This window comes from Hyla sarda, unplaced genomic scaffold, assembly GCF_029499605.1.
Source record: "Hyla sarda isolate aHylSar1 unplaced genomic scaffold, aHylSar1.hap1 scaffold_289, whole genome shotgun sequence".
Lineage (NCBI taxonomy): Eukaryota > Metazoa > Chordata > Amphibia > Anura > Hylidae > Hyla > Hyla sarda.
Window position 1 is genome coordinate 166,693 of NW_026609597.1, and position 18,993 is coordinate 185,685.

Sequence of the window (18,993 nt, forward strand, 5' to 3'; positions counted from 1 at the left end):
AAGGCCCACAGGGCTGGCTAGCTGGCTAGCCAGCAAGCAGGTAGCAATGAAAGTAGGAATCTTTCTTTTTAACCCTGTAAGGGGGTGGTGCACTGTACCCGAAGATACTGCCATATCGGGTCAATGCATAGGGCGACGGAAGCAAGCTTCGAAATCGGCCCCCGTTCTCAAAAATCCATTTAATATATGGTCCCCAGATAGGGGACGTATCAGATATTAAACTGATAAGAACAGATACTACACTTGATCTTAGCCAAAAGGCCGAGAAGCGATAACCGTGAAAGGGGCGGGCCCAACAAGGTGCCCTTCATGGGCACTATCACTGCTTGCTGTCAGGGAGGCTGCCAGACAATTTTCCATGCACACTCTGGGCTGGGGGGCAGTCAACCACCAGTACACACAGCAGAACCTAAACCCATACCATTATTGCTAAGCAGCAAGACAGGGGCCCATTGCACTCCCACGGGGCCTTTTTAAATGCAATCCATAACCCGGATTTGCCAGGAACCCTTCTTACTCCTCCTACTTGCATGTGACACTGGGCTTAGGATCTGCATAGGAAACACACACACAAGCACACACCTACCTTTGTTGCCTGCAGATGCCTCCTTGGCTGTCCCCAAACGGTATCAAACCAACACCCACGGGAAGCTGTAAGCATAGAGGACATGCCTGCACCCCATTGGACTTACCTGTGTGGGTTAAACCCGGGTTATTTGACAACCTATGGCGGTGATGGTTCTGCTCAGGCAGAGCAGTGCTGATGCTCCTCATAAAGCTGTCGCTGCTGTGAAGGTTCTAGGTGACATCACAAATCCCTATGGTTACATACACAACAAAGCTGGGTTGTTGTTGTTTACACTCTGCAAGGCCTGTGGAAGTGAGTGACATCATAGCACTGTAGTTCTGAGGGTTCTAGATGGATGCAACAATCTCCTGTTGCTTCTATGAAGGCCATAATAGACGACATCACCAAACAGCTCCATAGTCACATACACAGCAAAGGAGAGATGTTGTTTACACCTAGTGATGTCAGTGGTATTGAGTGACATCACAGCACAGTGCTAAGGCTCCTGGGCCTGGACACAGCAGCGGCTGCAATATCTCAACGGAGAATACGTTTATATATATGTGTGTGTGTGCGCGTATATATATATATATATATATATATATATATATATATATTTCTCCGCCGAAATCACTTTTAAACCCATTTCCACCTTTTTTTCCCTTCTCTTCCTCTTACTTTTTTTTCACGTTTTTTTACGTTTTTCTCCTTTTCGCCTCTTTTCTGGGCGTATTATTCTTCTTTTTCTTCTTTTTTTTTCGTCTAATGCATACCCCATCAGTGCAGCAATGCTTATTCAATACCGCCAGCAGATGGAGACACTGGGGGATAATTTTCTAAGGATTTATACTGATTTTTCCTGTCTGAATTTGTCGCACAGAAAGTCGCAGGCCAAATATGTGTGACATTTCTGTGACTTTAGCTTCTAGAGCATTTTTACAACATTATACATAGGTGCTGAATACATAAAAAGCGACTGTTCAGCGACAGACAAGTCGCATCGGCTGAAAGTAGGCCAGAATGTCAGTCCATGTTGGAGCAGGTTTAGATACAGTCTAAAGTATAGATCTCAAAGTCTGTGCACAGAATTTAGCAAGGGCCTCGCACCTTCTGATGCATCAGGTAGGTGCACAATAGCATAGCCTAACCCTCTGTACTTTGGTCTATATTGATGCGGGACATAGACAGCCAGCTGATGACCAATCCATTAGTGCAATGGATGGCTGGAAGCATTTGTCTTTGCCTTTGCAATACCACAGAAGCAATGCATGGTCAATGTACAGCAATGACACACCTGTGTGAACAGCCAGGAGACCCCCCCCCCCCCCATGTTATGTTACATAGTTACATAGTTAGTACGGTCGAAAAAAGACATATGTCCATCAAGTTCAACCAGGGAATTAAGGGGTAGGGGTGTGGCGCGATATTGGGGAAGGGATGAGATTTTATATTTCTTCATAAGCATTAATCTTATTTTGTCAATTAGGAACATTCAGCACCCACCCGCTATCAAGGCAGCTGCCTATCATGTCATGCCCTACCTGCACAGGTGTGCTGGCTACTCAAATGATCCAATTAAGGAGGCCATTTAGTCAGCAGCAGCAGAAGTCCTGTGCCTGGACGCTCCAACAGCGGCCAGACACAAGCAGAAGCAGCAGAAGCAGCAGCAGCACCACCTTTTGTTTTTTGGCTGCAGCAGCAGCAAGGCCCACAGGGCTGGCTAGCTGGCTAGCCAGCAAGCAGGTAGCAATGAAAGTAGGAATCTTTCTTTTTAACCCTGTAAGGGGGTGGTGCACTGTACCCGAAGATACTGCCATATCGGGTCAATGCATAGGGCGACGGAAGCAAGCTTCGAAATCGGCCCCCGTTCTCAAAAATCCATTTAATATATGGTCCCCAGATAGGGGACGTATCAGATATTAAACTGATAAGAACAGATACTACACTTGATCTTAGCCAAAAGGCCGAGAAGCGATAACCGTGAAAGGGGCGGGCCCAACAAGGTGCCCTTCATGGGCACTATCACTGCTTGCTGTCAGGGAGGCTGCCAGACAATTTTCCATGCACACTCTGGGCTGGGGGGCAGTCAACCACCAGTACACACAGCAGAACCTAAACCCATACCATTATTGCTAAGCAGCAAGACAGGGGCCCATTGCACTCCCACGGGGCCTTTTTAAATGCAATCCATAACCCGGATTTGCCAGGAACCCTTCTTACTCCTCCTACTTGCATGTGACACTGGGCTTAGGATCTGCATAGGAAACACACACACAAGCACACACCTACCTTTGTTGCCTGCAGATGCCTCCTTGGCTGTCCCCAAACGGTATCAAACCAACACCCACGGGAAGCTGTAAGCATAGAGGACATGCCTGCACCCCATTGGACTTACCTGTGTGGGTTAAACCCGGGTTATTTGACAACCTATGGCGGTGATGGTTCTGCTCAGGCAGAGCAGTGCTGATGCTCCTCATAAAGCTGTCGCTGCTGTGAAGGTTCTAGGTGACATCACAAATCCCTATGGTTACATACACAACAAAGCTGGGTTGTTGTTGTTTACACTCTGCAAGGCCTGTGGAAGTGAGTGACATCATAGCACTGTAGTTCTGAGGGTTCTAGATGGATGCAACAATCTCCTGTTGCTTCTATGAAGGCCATAATAGACGACATCACCAAACAGCTCCATAGTCACATACACAGCAAAGGAGAGATGTTGTTTACACCTAGTGATGTCAGTGGTATTGAGTGACATCACAGCACAGTGCTAAGGCTCCTGGGCCTGGACACAGCAGCGGCTGCAATATCTCAACGGAGAATACGTTTATATATATGTGTGTGTGTGCGCGTATATATATATATATATATATATATATATATATATATATATATTTCTCCGCCGAAATCACTTTTAAACCCATTTCCACCTTTTTTTCCCTTCTCTTCCTCTTACTTTTTTTTCACGTTTTTTTACGTTTTTCTCCTTTTCGCCTCTTTTCTGGGCGTATTATTCTTCTTTTTCTTCTTTTTTTTCGTCTAATGCATACCCCATCAGTGCAGCAATGCTTATTCAATACCGCCAGCAGATGGAGACACTGGGGGATAATTTTCTAAGGATTTATACTGATTTTTCCTGTCTGAATTTGTCGCACAGAAAGTTGCAGGCCAAATATGTGTGACATTTCTGCGACTTTAGCTTCTAGAGCATTTTTACAACATTATACATAGGTGCTGAATACATAAAAAGCGACTGTTCAGCGACAGACAAGTCGCATCGGCTGAAAGTAGGCCAGAATGTCAGTCCATGTTGGAGCAGGTTTAGATACAGTCTAAAGTATAGATCTCAAAGTCTGTGCACAGAATTTAGCAAGGGCCTCGCACCTTCTGATGCATCAGGTAGGTGCACAATAGCATAGCCTAACCCTCTGTACTTTGGTCTATATTGATGCGGGACATAGACAGCCAGCTGATGACCAATCCATTAGTGCAATGGATGGCTGGAAGCATTTGTCTTTGCCTTTGCAATACCACAGAAGCAATGCATGGTCAATGTACAGCAATGACACACCTGTGTGAACAGCCAGGAGACCCCCCCCCCCCCATGTTATGTTACATAGTTACATAGTTAGTACGGTCGAAAAAAGACATATGTCCATCAAGTTCAACCAGGGAATTAAGGGGTAGGGGTGTGGCGCGATATTGGGGAAGGGATGAGATTTTATATTTCTTCATAAGCATTAATCTTATTTTGTCAATTAGGAACATTCAGCACCCACCCGCTATCAAGGCAGCTGCCTATCATGTCATGCCCTACCTGCACAGGTGTGCTGGCTACTCAAATGATCCAATTAAGGAGGCCATTTAGTCAGCAGCAGCAGAAGTCCTGTGCCTGGACGCTCCAACAGCGGCCAGACACAAGCAGAAGCAGAAGCAGCAGAAGCAGCAGCAGCACCACCTTTTGTTTTTTGGCTGCAGCAGCAGCAAGGCCCACAGGGCTGGCTAGCTGGCTAGCCAGCAAGCAGGTAGCAATGAAAGTAGGAATCTTTCTTTTTAACCCTGTAAGGGGGTGGTGCACTGTACCCGAAGATACTGCCATATCGGGTCAATGCATAGGGCGACGGAAGCAAGCTTCGAAATCGGCCCCCGTTCTCAAAAATCCATTTAATATATGGTCCCCAGATAGGGGACGTATCAGATATTAAACTGATAAGAACAGATACTACACTTGATCTTAGCCAAAAGGCCGAGAAGCGATAACCGTGAAAGGGGCGGGCCCAACAAGGTGCCCTTCATGGGCACTATCACTGCTTGCTGTCAGGGAGGCTGCCAGACAATTTTCCATGCACACTCTGGGCTGGGGGGCAGTCAACCACCAGTACACACAGCAGAACCTAAACCCATACCATTATTGCTAAGCAGCAAGACAGGGGCCCATTGCACTCCCACGGGGCCTTTTTAAATGCAATCCATAACCCGGATTTGCCAGGAACCCTTCTTACTCCTCCTACTTGCATGTGACACTGGGCTTAGGATCTGCATAGGAAACACACACACAAGCACACACCTACCTTTGTTGCCTGCAGATGCCTCCTTGGCTGTCCCCAAACGGTATCAAACCAACACCCACGGGAAGCTGTAAGCATAGAGGACATGCCTGCACCCCATTGGACTTACCTGTGTGGGTTAAACCCGGGTTATTTGACAACCTATGGCGGTGATGGTTCTGCTCAGGCAGAGCAGTGCTGATGCTCCTCATAAAGCTGTCGCTGCTGTGAAGGTTCTAGGTGACATCACAAATCCCTATGGTTACATACACAACAAAGCTGGGTTGTTGTTGTTTACACTCTGCAAGGCCTGTGGAAGTGAGTGACATCATAGCACTGTAGTTCTGAGGGTTCTAGATGGATGCAACAATCTCCTGTTGCTTCTATGAAGGCCATAATAGACGACATCACCAAACAGCTCCATAGTCACATACACAGCAAAGGAGAGATGTTGTTTACACCTAGTGATGTCAGTGGTATTGAGTGACATCACAGCACAGTGCTAAGGCTCCTGGGCCTGGACACAGCAGCGGCTGCAATATCTCAACGGAGAATACGTTTATATATATGTGTGTGTGTGCGCGTATATATATATATATATATATATATATATATATATATATATATATTTCTCCGCCGAAATCACTTTTAAACCCATTTCCACCTTTTTTTCCCTTCTCTTCCTCTTACTTTTTTTTCACGTTTTTTTACGTTTTTCTCCTTTTCGCCTCTTTTCTGGGCGTATTATTCTTCTTTTTCTTCTTTTTTTTCGTCTAATGCATACCCCATCAGTGCAGCAATGCTTATTCAATACCGCCAGCAGATGGAGACACTGGGGGATAATTTTCTAAGGATTTATACTGATTTTTCCTGTCTGAATTTGTCGCACAGAAAGTTGCAGGCCAAATATGTGTGACATTTCTGCGACTTTAGCTTCTAGAGCATTTTTACAACATTATACATAGGTGCTGAATACATAAAAAGCGACTGTTCAGCGACAGACAAGTCGCATCGGCTGAAAGTAGGCCAGAATGTCAGTCCATGTTGGAGCAGGTTTAGATACAGTCTAAAGTATAGATCTCAAAGTCTGTGCACAGAATTTAGCAAGGGCCTCGCACCTTCTGATGCATCAGGTAGGTGCACAATAGCATAGCCTAACCCTCTGTACTTTGGTCTATATTGATGCGGGACATAGACAGCCAGCTGATGACCAATCCATTAGTGCAATGGATGGCTGGAAGCATTTGTCTTTGCCTTTGCAATACCACAGAAGCAATGCATGGTCAATGTACAGCAATGACACACCTGTGTGAACAGCCAGGAGACCCCCCCCATGTTATGTTACATAGTTACATAGTTAGTACGGTCGAAAAAAGACATATGTCCATCAAGTTCAACCAGGGAATTAAGGGGTAGGGGTGTGGCGCGATATTGGGGAAGGGATGAGATTTTATATTTCTTCATAAGCATTAATCTTATTTTGTCAATTAGGAACATTCAGCACCCACCCGCTATCAAGGCAGCTGCCTATCATGTCATGCCCTACCTGCACAGGTGTGCTGGCTACTCAAATGATCCAATTAAGGAGGCCATTTAGTCAGCAGCAGCAGAAGTCCTGTGCCTGGACGCTCCAACAGCGGCCAGACACAAGCAGAAGCAGAAGCAGCAGAAGCAGCAGCAGCACCACCTTTTGTTTTTTGGCTGCAGCAGCAGCAAGGCCCACAGGGCTGGCTAGCTGGCTAGCCAGCAAGCAGGTAGCAATGAAAGTAGGAATCTTTCTTTTTAACCCTGTAAGGGGGTGGTGCACTGTACCCGAAGATACTGCCATATCGGGTCAATGCATAGGGCGACGGAAGCAAGCTTCGAAATCGGCCCCCGTTCTCAAAAATCCATTTAATATATGGTCCCCAGATAGGGGACGTATCAGATATTAAACTGATAAGAACAGATACTACACTTGATCTTAGCCAAAAGGCCGAGAAGCGATAACCGTGAAAGGGGCGGGCCCAACAAGGTGCCCTTCATGGGCACTATCACTGCTTGCTGTCAGGGAGGCTGCCAGACAATTTTCCATGCACACTCTGGGCTGGGGGGCAGTCAACCACCAGTACACACAGCAGAACCTAAACCCATACCATTATTGCTAAGCAGCAAGACAGGGGCCCATTGCACTCCCACGGGGCCTTTTTAAATGCAATCCATAACCCGGATTTGCCAGGAACCCTTCTTACTCCTCCTACTTGCATGTGACACTGGGCTTAGGATCTGCATAGGAAACACACACACAAGCACACACCTACCTTTGTTGCCTGCAGATGCCTCCTTGGCTGTCCCCAAACGGTATCAAACCAACACCCACGGGAAGCTGTAAGCATAGAGGACATGCCTGCACCCCATTGGACTTACCTGTGTGGGTTAAACCCGGGTTATTTGACAACCTATGGCGGTGATGGTTCTGCTCAGGCAGAGCAGTGCTGATGCTCCTCATAAAGCTGTCGCTGCTGTGAAGGTTCTAGGTGACATCACAAATCCCTATGGTTACATACACAACAAAGCTGGGTTGTTGTTGTTTACACTCTGCAAGGCCTGTGGAAGTGAGTGACATCATAGCACTGTAGTTCTGAGGGTTCTAGATGGATGCAACAATCTCCTGTTGCTTCTATGAAGGCCATAATAGACGACATCACCAAACAGCTCCATAGTCACATACACAGCAAAGGAGAGATGTTGTTTACACCTAGTGATGTCAGTGGTATTGAGTGACATCACAGCACAGTGCTAAGGCTCCTGGGCCTGGACACAGCAGCGGCTGCAATATCTCAACGGAGAATACGTTTATATATATGTGTGTGTGTGCGCGTATATATATATATATATATATATATATATATATATATATATATTTCTCCGCCGAAATCACTTTTAAACCCATTTCCACCTTTTTTTCCCTTCTCTTCCTCTTACTTTTTTTTCACGTTTTTTTACGTTTTTCTCCTTTTCGCCTCTTTTCTGGGCGTATTATTCTTCTTTTTCTTCTTTTTTTTCGTCTAATGCATACCCCATCAGTGCAGCAATGCTTATTCAATACCGCCAGCAGATGGAGACACTGGGGGATAATTTTCTAAGGATTTATACTGATTTTTCCTGTCTGAATTTGTCGCACAGAAAGTTGCAGGCCAAATATGTGTGACATTTCTGCGACTTTAGCTTCTAGAGCATTTTTACAACATTATACATAGGTGCTGAATACATAAAAAGCGACTGTTCAGCGACAGACAAGTCGCATCGGCTGAAAGTAGGCCAGAATGTCAGTCCATGTTGGAGCAGGTTTAGATACAGTCTAAAGTATAGATCTCAAAGTCTGTGCACAGAATTTAGCAAGGGCCTCGCACCTTCTGATGCATCAGGTAGGTGCACAATAGCATAGCCTAACCCTCTGTACTTTGGTCTATATTGATGCGGGACATAGACAGCCAGCTGATGACCAATCCATTAGTGCAATGGATGGCTGGAAGCATTTGTCTTTGCCTTTGCAATACCACAGAAGCAATGCATGGTCAATGTACAGCAATGACACACCTGTGTGAACAGCCAGGAGACCCCCCCCCCCCCCCATGTTATGTTACATAGTTACATAGTTAGTACGGTCGAAAAAAGACATATGTCCATCAAGTTCAACCAGGGAATTAAGGGGTAGGGGTGTGGCGCGATATTGGGGAAGGGATGAGATTTTATATTTCTTCATAAGCATTAATCTTATTTTGTCAATTAGGAACATTCAGCACCCACCCGCTATCAAGGCAGCTGCCTATCATGTCATGCCCTACCTGCACAGGTGTGCTGGCTACTCAAATGATCCAATTAAGGAGGCCATTTAGTCAGCAGCAGCAGAAGTCCTGTGCCTGGACGCTCCAACAGCGGCCAGACACAAGCAGAAGCAGAAGCAGCAGAAGCAGCAGCAGCACCACCTTTTGTTTTTTGGCTGCAGCAGCAGCAAGGCCCACAGGGCTGGCTAGCTGGCTAGCCAGCAAGCAGGTAGCAATGAAAGTAGGAATCTTTCTTTTTAACCCTGTAAGGGGGTGGTGCACTGTACCCGAAGATACTGCCATATCGGGTCAATGCATAGGGCGACGGAAGCAAGCTTCGAAATCGGCCCCCGTTCTCAAAAATCCATTTAATATATGGTCCCCAGATAGGGGACGTATCAGATATTAAACTGATAAGAACAGATACTACACTTGATCTTAGCCAAAAGGCCGAGAAGCGATAACCGTGAAAGGGGCGGGCCCAACAAGGTGCCCTTCATGGGCACTATCACTGCTTGCTGTCAGGGAGGCTGCCAGACAATTTTCCATGCACACTCTGGGCTGGGGGGCAGTCAACCACCAGTACACACAGCAGAACCTAAACCCATACCATTATTGCTAAGCAGCAAGACAGGGGCCCATTGCACTCCCACGGGGCCTTTTTAAATGCAATCCATAACCCGGATTTGCCAGGAACCCTTCTTACTCCTCCTACTTGCATGTGACACTGGGCTTAGGATCTGCATAGGAAACACACACACAAGCACACACCTACCTTTGTTGCCTGCAGATGCCTCCTTGGCTGTCCCCAAACGGTATCAAACCAACACCCACGGGAAGCTGTAAGCATAGAGGACATGCCTGCACCCCATTGGACTTACCTGTGTGGGTTAAACCCGGGTTATTTGACAACCTATGGCGGTGATGGTTCTGCTCAGGCAGAGCAGTGCTGATGCTCCTCATAAAGCTGTCGCTGCTGTGAAGGTTCTAGGTGACATCACAAATCCCTATGGTTACATACACAACAAAGCTGGGTTGTTGTTGTTTACACTCTGCAAGGCCTGTGGAAGTGAGTGACATCATAGCACTGTAGTTCTGAGGGTTCTAGATGGATGCAACAATCTCCTGTTGCTTCTATGAAGGCCATAATAGACGACATCACCAAACAGCTCCATAGTCACATACACAGCAAAGGAGAGATGTTGTTTACACCTAGTGATGTCAGTGGTATTGAGTGACATCACAGCACAGTGCTAAGGCTCCTGGGCCTGGACACAGCAGCGGCTGCAATATCTCAACGGAGAATACGTTTATATATATGTGTGTGTGTGCGCGTATATATATATATATATATATATATATATATATATATATATATATTTCTCCGCCGAAATCACTTTTAAACCCATTTCCACCTTTTTTTCCCTTCTCTTCCTCTTACTTTTTTTTCACGTTTTTTTACGTTTTTCTCCTTTTCGCCTCTTTTCTGGGCGTATTATTCTTCTTTTTCTTCTTTTTTTTCGTCTAATGCATACCCCATCAGTGCAGCAATGCTTATTCAATACCGCCAGCAGATGGAGACACTGGGGGATAATTTTCTAAGGATTTATACTGATTTTTCCTGTCTGAATTTGTCGCACAGAAAGTTGCAGGCCAAATATGTGTGACATTTCTGCGACTTTAGCTTCTAGAGCATTTTTACAACATTATACATAGGTGCTGAATACATAAAAAGCGACTGTTCAGCGACAGACAAGTCGCATCGGCTGAAAGTAGGCCAGAATGTCAGTCCATGTTGGAGCAGGTTTAGATACAGTCTAAAGTATAGATCTCAAAGTCTGTGCACAGAATTTAGCAAGGGCCTCGCACCTTCTGATGCATCAGGTAGGTGCACAATAGCATAGCCTAACCCTCTGTACTTTGGTCTATATTGATGCGGGACATAGACAGCCAGCTGATGACCAATCCATTAGTGCAATGGATGGCTGGAAGCATTTGTCTTTGCCTTTGCAATACCACAGAAGCAATGCATGGTCAATGTACAGCAATGACACACCTGTGTGAACAGCCAGGAGACCCCCCCCCCCCCCATGTTATGTTACATAGTTACATAGTTAGTACGGTCGAAAAAAGACATATGTCCATCAAGTTCAACCAGGGAATTAAGGGGTAGGGGTGTGGCGCGATATTGGGGAAGGGATGAGATTTTATATTTCTTCATAAGCATTAATCTTATTTTGTCAATTAGGAACATTCAGCACCCACCCGCTATCAAGGCAGCTGCCTATCATGTCATGCCCTACCTGCACAGGTGTGCTGGCTACTCAAATGATCCAATTAAGGAGGCCATTTAGTCAGCAGCAGCAGAAGTCCTGTGCCTGGACGCTCCAACAGCGGCCAGACACAAGCAGAAGCAGAAGCAGCAGAAGCAGCACCACCTTTTGTTTTTTGGCTGCAGCAGCAGCAAGGCCCACAGGGCTGGCTAGCTGGCTAGCCAGCAAGCAGGTAGCAATGAAAGTAGGAATCTTTCTTTTTAACCCTGTAAGGGGGTGGTGCACTGTACCCGAAGATACTGCCATATCGGGTCAATGCATAGGGCGACGGAAGCAAGCTTCGAAATCGGCCCCCGTTCTCAAAAATCCATTTAATATATGGTCCCCAGATAGGGGACGTATCAGATATTAAACTGATAAGAACAGATACTACACTTGATCTTAGCCAAAAGGCCGAGAAGCGATAACCGTGAAAGGGGCGGGCCCAACAAGGTGCCCTTCATGGGCACTATCACTGCTTGCTGTCAGGGAGGCTGCCAGACAATTTTCCATGCACACTCTGGGCTGGGGGGCAGTCAACCACCAGTACACACAGCAGAACCTAAACCCATACCATTATTGCTAAGCAGCAAGACAGGGGCCCATTGCACTCCCACGGGGCCTTTTTAAATGCAATCCATAACCCGGATTTGCCAGGAACCCTTCTTACTCCTCCTACTTGCATGTGACACTGGGCTTAGGATCTGCATAGGAAACACACACACAAGCACACACCTACCTTTGTTGCCTGCAGATGCCTCCTTGGCTGTCCCCAAACGGTATCAAACCAACACCCACGGGAAGCTGTAAGCATAGAGGACATGCCTGCACCCCATTGGACTTACCTGTGTGGGTTAAACCCGGGTTATTTGACAACCTATGGCGGTGATGGTTCTGCTCAGGCAGAGCAGTGCTGATGCTCCTCATAAAGCTGTCGCTGCTGTGAAGGTTCTAGGTGACATCACAAATCCCTATGGTTACATACACAACAAAGCTGGGTTGTTGTTGTTTACACTCTGCAAGGCCTGTGGAAGTGAGTGACATCATAGCACTGTAGTTCTGAGGGTTCTAGATGGATGCAACAATCTCCTGTTGCTTCTATGAAGGCCATAATAGACGACATCACCAAACAGCTCCATAGTCACATACACAGCAAAGGAGAGATGTTGTTTACACCTAGTGATGTCAGTGGTATTGAGTGACATCACAGCACAGTGCTAAGGCTCCTGGGCCTGGACACAGCAGCGGCTGCAATATCTCAACGGAGAATACGTTTATATATATGTGTGTGTGTGCGCGTATATATATATATATATATATATATATATATATATATATATATATTCTCCGCCGAAATCACTTTTAAACCCATTTCCACCTTTTTTTCCCTTCTCTTCCTCTTACTTTTTTTTCACGTTTTTTTACGTTTTTCTCCTTTTCGCCTCTTTTCTGGGCGTATTATTCTTCTTTTTCTTCTTTTTTTTCGTCTAATGCATACCCCATCAGTGCAGCAATGCTTATTCAATACCGCCAGCAGATGGAGACACTGGGGGATAATTTTCTAAGGATTTATACTGATTTTTCCTGTCTGAATTTGTCGCACAGAAAGTTGCAGGCCAAATATGTGTGACATTTCTGCGACTTTAGCTTCTAGAGCATTTTTACAACATTATACATAGGTGCTGAATACATAAAAAGCGACTGTTCAGCGACAGACAAGTCGCATCGGCTGAAAGTAGGCCAGAATGTCAGTCCATGTTGGAGCAGGTTTAGATACAGTCTAAAGTATAGATCTCAAAGTCTGTGCACAGAATTTAGCAAGGGCCTCGCACCTTCTGATGCATCAGGTAGGTGCACAATAGCATAGCCTAACCCTCTGTACTTTGGTCTATATTGATGCGGGACATAGACAGCCAGCTGATGACCAATCCATTAGTGCAATGGATGGCTGGAAGCATTTGTCTTTGCCTTTGCAATACCACAGAAGCAATGCATGGTCAATGTACAGCAATGACACACCTGTGTGAACAGCCAGGAGACCCCCCCCCCCCCCCATGTTATGTTACATAGTTACATAGTTAGTACGGTCGAAAAAAGACATATGTCCATCAAGTTCAACCAGGGAATTAAGGGGTAGGGGTGTGGCGCGTATTGGGGAAGGGATGAGATTTTATATTTCTTCATAAGCATTAATCTTATTTTGTCAATTAGGAACATTCAGCACCCACCCGCTATCAAGGCAGCTGCCTATCATGTCATGCCCTACCTGCACAGGTGTGCTGGCTACTCAAATGATCCAATTAAGGAGGCCATTTAGTCAGCAGCAGCAGAAGTCCTGTGCCTGGACGCTCCAACAGCGGCCAGACACAAGCAGAAGCAGAAGCAGCAGAAGCAGCAGCAGCACCACCTTTTGTTTTTTGGCTGCAGCAGCAGCAAGGCCCACAGGGCTGGCTAGCTGGCTAGCCAGCAAGCAGGTAGCAATGAAAGTAGGAATCTTTCTTTTTAACCCTGTAAGGGGGTGGTGCACTGTACCCGAAGATACTGCCATATCGGGTCAATGCATAGGGCGACGGAAGCAAGCTTCGAAATCGGCCCCCGTTCTCAAAAATCCATTTAATATATGGTCCCCAGATAGGGGACGTATCAGATATTAAACTGATAAGAACAGATACTACACTTGATCTTAGCCAAAAGGCCGAGAAGCGATAACCGTGAAAGGGGCGGGCCCAACAAGGTGCCCTTCATGGGCACTATCACTGCTTGCTGTCAGGGAGGCTGCCAGACAATTTTCCATGCACACTCTGGGCTGGGGGGCAGTCAACCACCAGTACACACAGCAGAACCTAAACCCATACCATTATTGCTAAGCAGCAAGACAGGGGCCCATTGCACTCCCACGGGGCCTTTTTAAATGCAATCCATAACCCGGATTTGCCAGGAACCCTTCTTACTCCTCCTACTTGCATGTGACACTGGGCTTAGGATCTGCATAGGAAACACACACACAAGCACACACCTACCTTTGTTGCCTGCAGATGCCTCCTTGGCTGTCCCCAAACGGTATCAAACCAACACCCACGGGAAGCTGTAAGCATAGAGGACATGCCTGCACCCCATTGGACTTACCTGTGTGGGTTAAACCCGGGTTATTTGACAACCTATGGCGGTGATGGTTCTGCTCAGGCAGAGCAGTGCTGATGCTCCTCATAAAGCTGTCGCTGCTGTGAAGGTTCTAGGTGACATCACAAATCCCTATGGTTACATACACAACAAAGCTGGGTTGTTGTTGTTTACACTCTGCAAGGCCTGTGGAAGTGAGTGACATCATAGCACTGTAGTTCTGAGGGTTCTAGATGGATGCAACAATCTCCTGTTGCTTCTATGAAGGCCATAATAGACGACATCACCAAACAGCTCCATAGTCACATACACAGCAAAGGAGAGATGTTGTTTACACCTAGTGATGTCAGTGGTATTGAGTGACATCACAGCACAGTGCTAAGGCTCCTGGGCCTGGACACAGCAGCGGCTGCAATATCTCAACGGAGAATACGTTTATATATATGTGTGTGTGTGCGCGTATATATATATATATATATATATATATATATATATATTTCTCCGCCGAAATCACTTTTAAACCCATTTCCACCTTTTTTTCCCTTCTCTTCCTCTTACTTTTTTTTCACGTTTTTTTACGTTTTTCTCCTTTTCGCCTCTTTTCTGGGCGTATTATTCTTCTTTTTCTTCTTTTTTTTCGTCTAATGCATACCCCATCAGTGCAGCAATGCTTATTCAATACCGCCAGCAGATGGAGACACTGGGGGATAATTTTCTAAGGATTTATACTGATTTTTCCTGTCTGAATTTGTCGCACAGAAAGTTGCAGGCCAAATATGTGTGACATTTCTGCGACTTTAGCTTCTAGAGCATTTTTACAACATTATACATAGGTGCTGAATACATAAAAAGCGACTGTTCAGCGACAGACAAGTCGCATCGGCTGAAAGTAGGCCAGAATGTCAGTCCATGTTGGAGCAGGTTTAGATACAGTCTAAAGTATAGATCTCAAAGTCTGTGCACAGAATTTAGCAAGGGCCTCGCACCTTCTGATGCATCAGGTAGGTGCACAATAGCATAGCCTAACCCTCTGTACTTTGGTCTATATTGATGCGGGACATAGACAGCCAGCTGATGACCAATCCATTAGTGCAATGGATGGCTGGAAGCATTTGTCTTTGCCTTTGCAATACCACAGAAGCAATGCATGGTCAATGTACAGCAATGACACACCTGTGTGAACAGCCAGGAGACCCCCCCCCCCCATGTTATGTTACATAGTTACATAGTTAGTACGGTCGAAAAAAGACATATGTCCATCAAGTTCAACCAGGGAATTAAGGGGTAGGGGTGTGGCGCGATATTGGGGAAGGGATGAGATTTTATATTTCTTCATAAGCATTAATCTTATTTTGTCAATTAGGAACATTCAGCACCCACCCGCTATCAAGGCAGCTGCCTATCATGTCATGCCCTACCTGCACAGGTGTGCTGGCTACTCAAATGATCCAATTAAGGAGGCCATTTAGTCAGCAGCAGCAGAAGTCCTGTGCCTGGACGCTCCAACAGCGGCCAGACACAAGCAGAAGCAGAAGCAGCAGAAGCAGCAGCAGCACCACCTTTTGTTTTTTGGCTGCAGCAGCAGCAAGGCCCACAGGGCTGGCTAGCTGGCTAGCCAGCAAGCAGGTAGCAATGAAAGTAGGAATCTTTCTTTTTAACCCTGTAAGGGGGTGGTGCACTGTACCCGAAGATACTGCCATATCGGGTCAATGCATAGGGCGACGGAAGCAAGCTTCGAAATCGGCCCCCGTTCTCAAAAATCCATTTAATATATGGTCCCCAGATAGGGGACGTATCAGATATTAAACTGATAAGAACAGATACTACACTTGATCTTAGCCAAAAGGCCGAGAAGCGATAACCGTGAAAGGGGCGGGCCCAACAAGGTGCCCTTCATGGGCACTATCACTGCTTGCTGTCAGGGAGGCTGCCAGACAATTTTCCATGCACACTCTGGGCTGGGGGGCAGTCAACCACCAGTACACACAGCAGAACCTAAACCCATACCATTATTGCTAAGCAGCAAGACAGGGGCCCATTGCACTCCCACGGGGCCTTTTTAAATGCAATCCATAACCCGGATTTGCCAGGAACCCTTCTTACTCCTCCTACTTGCATGTGACACTGGGCTTAGGATCTGCATAGGAAACACACACACAAGCACACACCTACCTTTGTTGCCTGCAGATGCCTCCTTGGCTGTCCCCAAACGGTATCAAACCAACACCCACGGGAAGCTGTAAGCATAGAGGACATGCCTGCACCCCATTGGACTTACCTGTGTGGGTTAAACCCGGGTTATTTGACAACCTATGGCGGTGATGGTTCTGCTCAGGCAGAGCAGTGCTGATGCTCCTCATAAAGCTGTCGCTGCTGTGAAGGTTCTAGGTGACATCACAAATCCCTATGGTTACATACACAACAAAGCTGGGTTGTTGTTGTTTACACTCTGCAAGGCCTGTGGAAGTGAGTGACATCATAGCACTGTAGTTCTGAGGGTTCTAGATGGATGCAACAATCTCCTGTTGCTTCTATGAAGGCCATAATAGACGACATCACCAAACAGCTCCATAGTCACATACACAGCAAAGGAGAGATGTTGTTTACACCTAGTGATGTCAGTGGTATTGAGTGACATCACAGCACAGTGCTAAGGCTCCTGGGCCTGGACACAGCAGCGGCTGCAATATCTCAACGGAGTATACGTTTATATATATGTGTGTGTGTGCGCGTATATATATATATATATATAATATATATATATATATATATATATTTCTCCGCCGAAATCACTTTTAAACCCATTTCCACCTTTTTTTCCCTTCTCTTCCTCTTACTTTTTTTTCACGTTTTTTTACGTTTTTCTCCTTTTCGCCTCTTTTCTGGGCGTATTATTCTTCTTTTTCTTCTTTTTTTTCGTCTAATGCATACCCCATCAGTGCAGCAATGCTTATTCAATACCGCCAGCAGATGGAGACACTGGGGGATAATTTTCTAAGGATTTATACTGATTTTTCCTGTCTGAATTTGTCGCACAGAAAGTTGCAGGCCAAATATGTGTGACATTTCTGCGACTTTAGCTTCTAGAGCATTTTTACAACATTATACATAGGTGCTGAATACATAAAAAGCGACTGTTCAGCGACAGACAAGTCGCATCGGCTGAAAGTAGGCCAGAATGTCAGTCCATGTTGGAGCAGGTTTAGATACAGTCTAAAGTATAGATCTCAAAGTCTGTGCACAGAATTTAGCAAGGGCCTCGCACCTTCTGATGCATCAGGTAGGTGCACAATAGCATAGCCTAACCCTCTGTACTTTGGTCTATATTGATGCGGGACATAGACAGCCAGCTGATGACCAATCCATTAGTGCAATGGATGGCTGGAAGCATTTGTCTTTGCCTTTGCAATACCACAGAAGCAATGCATGGTCAATGTACAGCAATGACACACCTGTGTGAACAGCCAGGAGACCCCCCCCCCCCCCATGTTATGTTACATAGTTACATAGTTAGTACGGTCGAAAAAAGACATATGTCCATCAAGTTCAACCAGGGAATTAAGGGGTAGGGGTGTGGCGCGATATTGGGGAAGGGATGAGATTTTATATTTCTTCATAAGCATTAATCTTATTTTGTCAATTAGGAACATTCAGCACCCACCCGCTATCAAGGCAGCTGCCTATCATGTCATGCCCTACCTGCACAGGTGTGCTGGCTACTCAAATGATCCAATTAAGGAGGCCATTTAGTCAGCAGCAGCAGAAGTCCTGTGCCTGGACGCTCCAACAGCGGCCAGACACAAGCAGAAGCAGAAGCAGCAGAAGCAGCAGCAGCAGCACCACCACCTTTTGTTTTTTGGCTGCAGCAGCAGCAAGGCCCACAGGGCTGGCTAGCTGGCTAGCCAGCAAGCAGGTAGCAATGAAAGTAGGAATCTTTCTTTTTAACCCTGTAAGGGGGTGGTGCACTGTACCCGAAGATACTGCCATATCGGGTCAATGCATAGGGCGACGGAAGCAAGCTTCGAAATCGGCCCCCGTTCTCAAAAATCCATTTAATATATGGTCCCCAGATAGGGGACGTATCAGATATTAAACTGATAAGAACAGATACTACACTTGATCTTAGCCAAAAGGCCGAGAAGCGATAACCGTGAAAGGGGCGGGCCCAACAAGGTGCCCTTCATGGGCACTATCACTGCTTGCTGTCAGGGAGGCTGCCAGACAATTTTCCATGCACACTCTGGGCTGGGGGGCAGTCAACCACCAGTACACACAGCAGAACCTAAACCCATACCATTATTGCTAAGCAGCAAGACAGGGGCCCATTGCACTCCCACGGGGCCTTTTTAAATGCAATCCATAACCCGGATTTGCCAGGAACCCTTCTTACTCCTCCTACTTGCATGTGACACTGGGCTTAGGATCTGCATAGGAAACACACACACAAGCACACACCTACCTTTGTTGCCTGCAGATGCCTCCTTGGCTGTCCCCAAACGGTATCAAACCAACACCCACGGGAAGCTGTAAGCATAGAGGACATGCCTGCACCCCATTGGACTTACCTGTGTGGGTTAAACCCGGGTTATTTGACAACCTATGGCGGTGATGGTTCTGCTCAGGCAGAGCAGTGCTGATGCTCC

At 46.3% G+C, this 18,993-nt stretch overlaps 9 non-coding genes across 9 annotated transcripts; all 9 read right to left on the reverse strand.

The window, feature by feature from the left end:
* Positions 1 to 82: 82 nt before the first annotated feature.
* On the reverse strand, positions 83 to 273 carry LOC130326979 (U2 spliceosomal RNA). The gene has a single exon (XR_008871496.1). It is a non-coding gene; the product is annotated as a U2 spliceosomal RNA (small nuclear RNA).
* A 2,080-nt stretch (positions 274 to 2,353) lies between these two features.
* LOC130326980 (U2 spliceosomal RNA) lies at positions 2,354 to 2,544 on the reverse strand. Its single transcript, XR_008871497.1, has one exon. It is a non-coding gene; the product is annotated as a U2 spliceosomal RNA (small nuclear RNA).
* A 2,088-nt stretch (positions 2,545 to 4,632) lies between these two features.
* Positions 4,633 to 4,823, reverse strand: LOC130326981 (U2 spliceosomal RNA). Its single transcript, XR_008871498.1, has one exon. It is a non-coding gene; the product is annotated as a U2 spliceosomal RNA (small nuclear RNA).
* Positions 4,824 to 6,908: 2,085 nt separating this feature from the next.
* LOC130326983 (U2 spliceosomal RNA) lies at positions 6,909 to 7,099 on the reverse strand. Its single transcript, XR_008871500.1, has one exon. It is a non-coding gene; the product is annotated as a U2 spliceosomal RNA (small nuclear RNA).
* Positions 7,100 to 9,189: 2,090 nt separating this feature from the next.
* On the reverse strand, positions 9,190 to 9,380 carry LOC130326984 (U2 spliceosomal RNA). Its single transcript, XR_008871501.1, has one exon. It is a non-coding gene; the product is annotated as a U2 spliceosomal RNA (small nuclear RNA).
* Positions 9,381 to 11,465: 2,085 nt separating this feature from the next.
* Positions 11,466 to 11,656, reverse strand: LOC130326985 (U2 spliceosomal RNA). The gene has a single exon (XR_008871502.1). It is a non-coding gene; the product is annotated as a U2 spliceosomal RNA (small nuclear RNA).
* A 2,090-nt stretch (positions 11,657 to 13,746) lies between these two features.
* On the reverse strand, positions 13,747 to 13,937 carry LOC130326986 (U2 spliceosomal RNA). Its single transcript, XR_008871503.1, has one exon. It is a non-coding gene; the product is annotated as a U2 spliceosomal RNA (small nuclear RNA).
* Positions 13,938 to 16,018: 2,081 nt separating this feature from the next.
* On the reverse strand, positions 16,019 to 16,209 carry LOC130326987 (U2 spliceosomal RNA). Its single transcript, XR_008871504.1, has one exon. It is a non-coding gene; the product is annotated as a U2 spliceosomal RNA (small nuclear RNA).
* Positions 16,210 to 18,305: 2,096 nt separating this feature from the next.
* On the reverse strand, positions 18,306 to 18,496 carry LOC130326830 (U2 spliceosomal RNA). Its single transcript, XR_008871368.1, has one exon. It is a non-coding gene; the product is annotated as a U2 spliceosomal RNA (small nuclear RNA).
* Between the last annotated feature and the right edge of the window lie 497 nt (positions 18,497 to 18,993).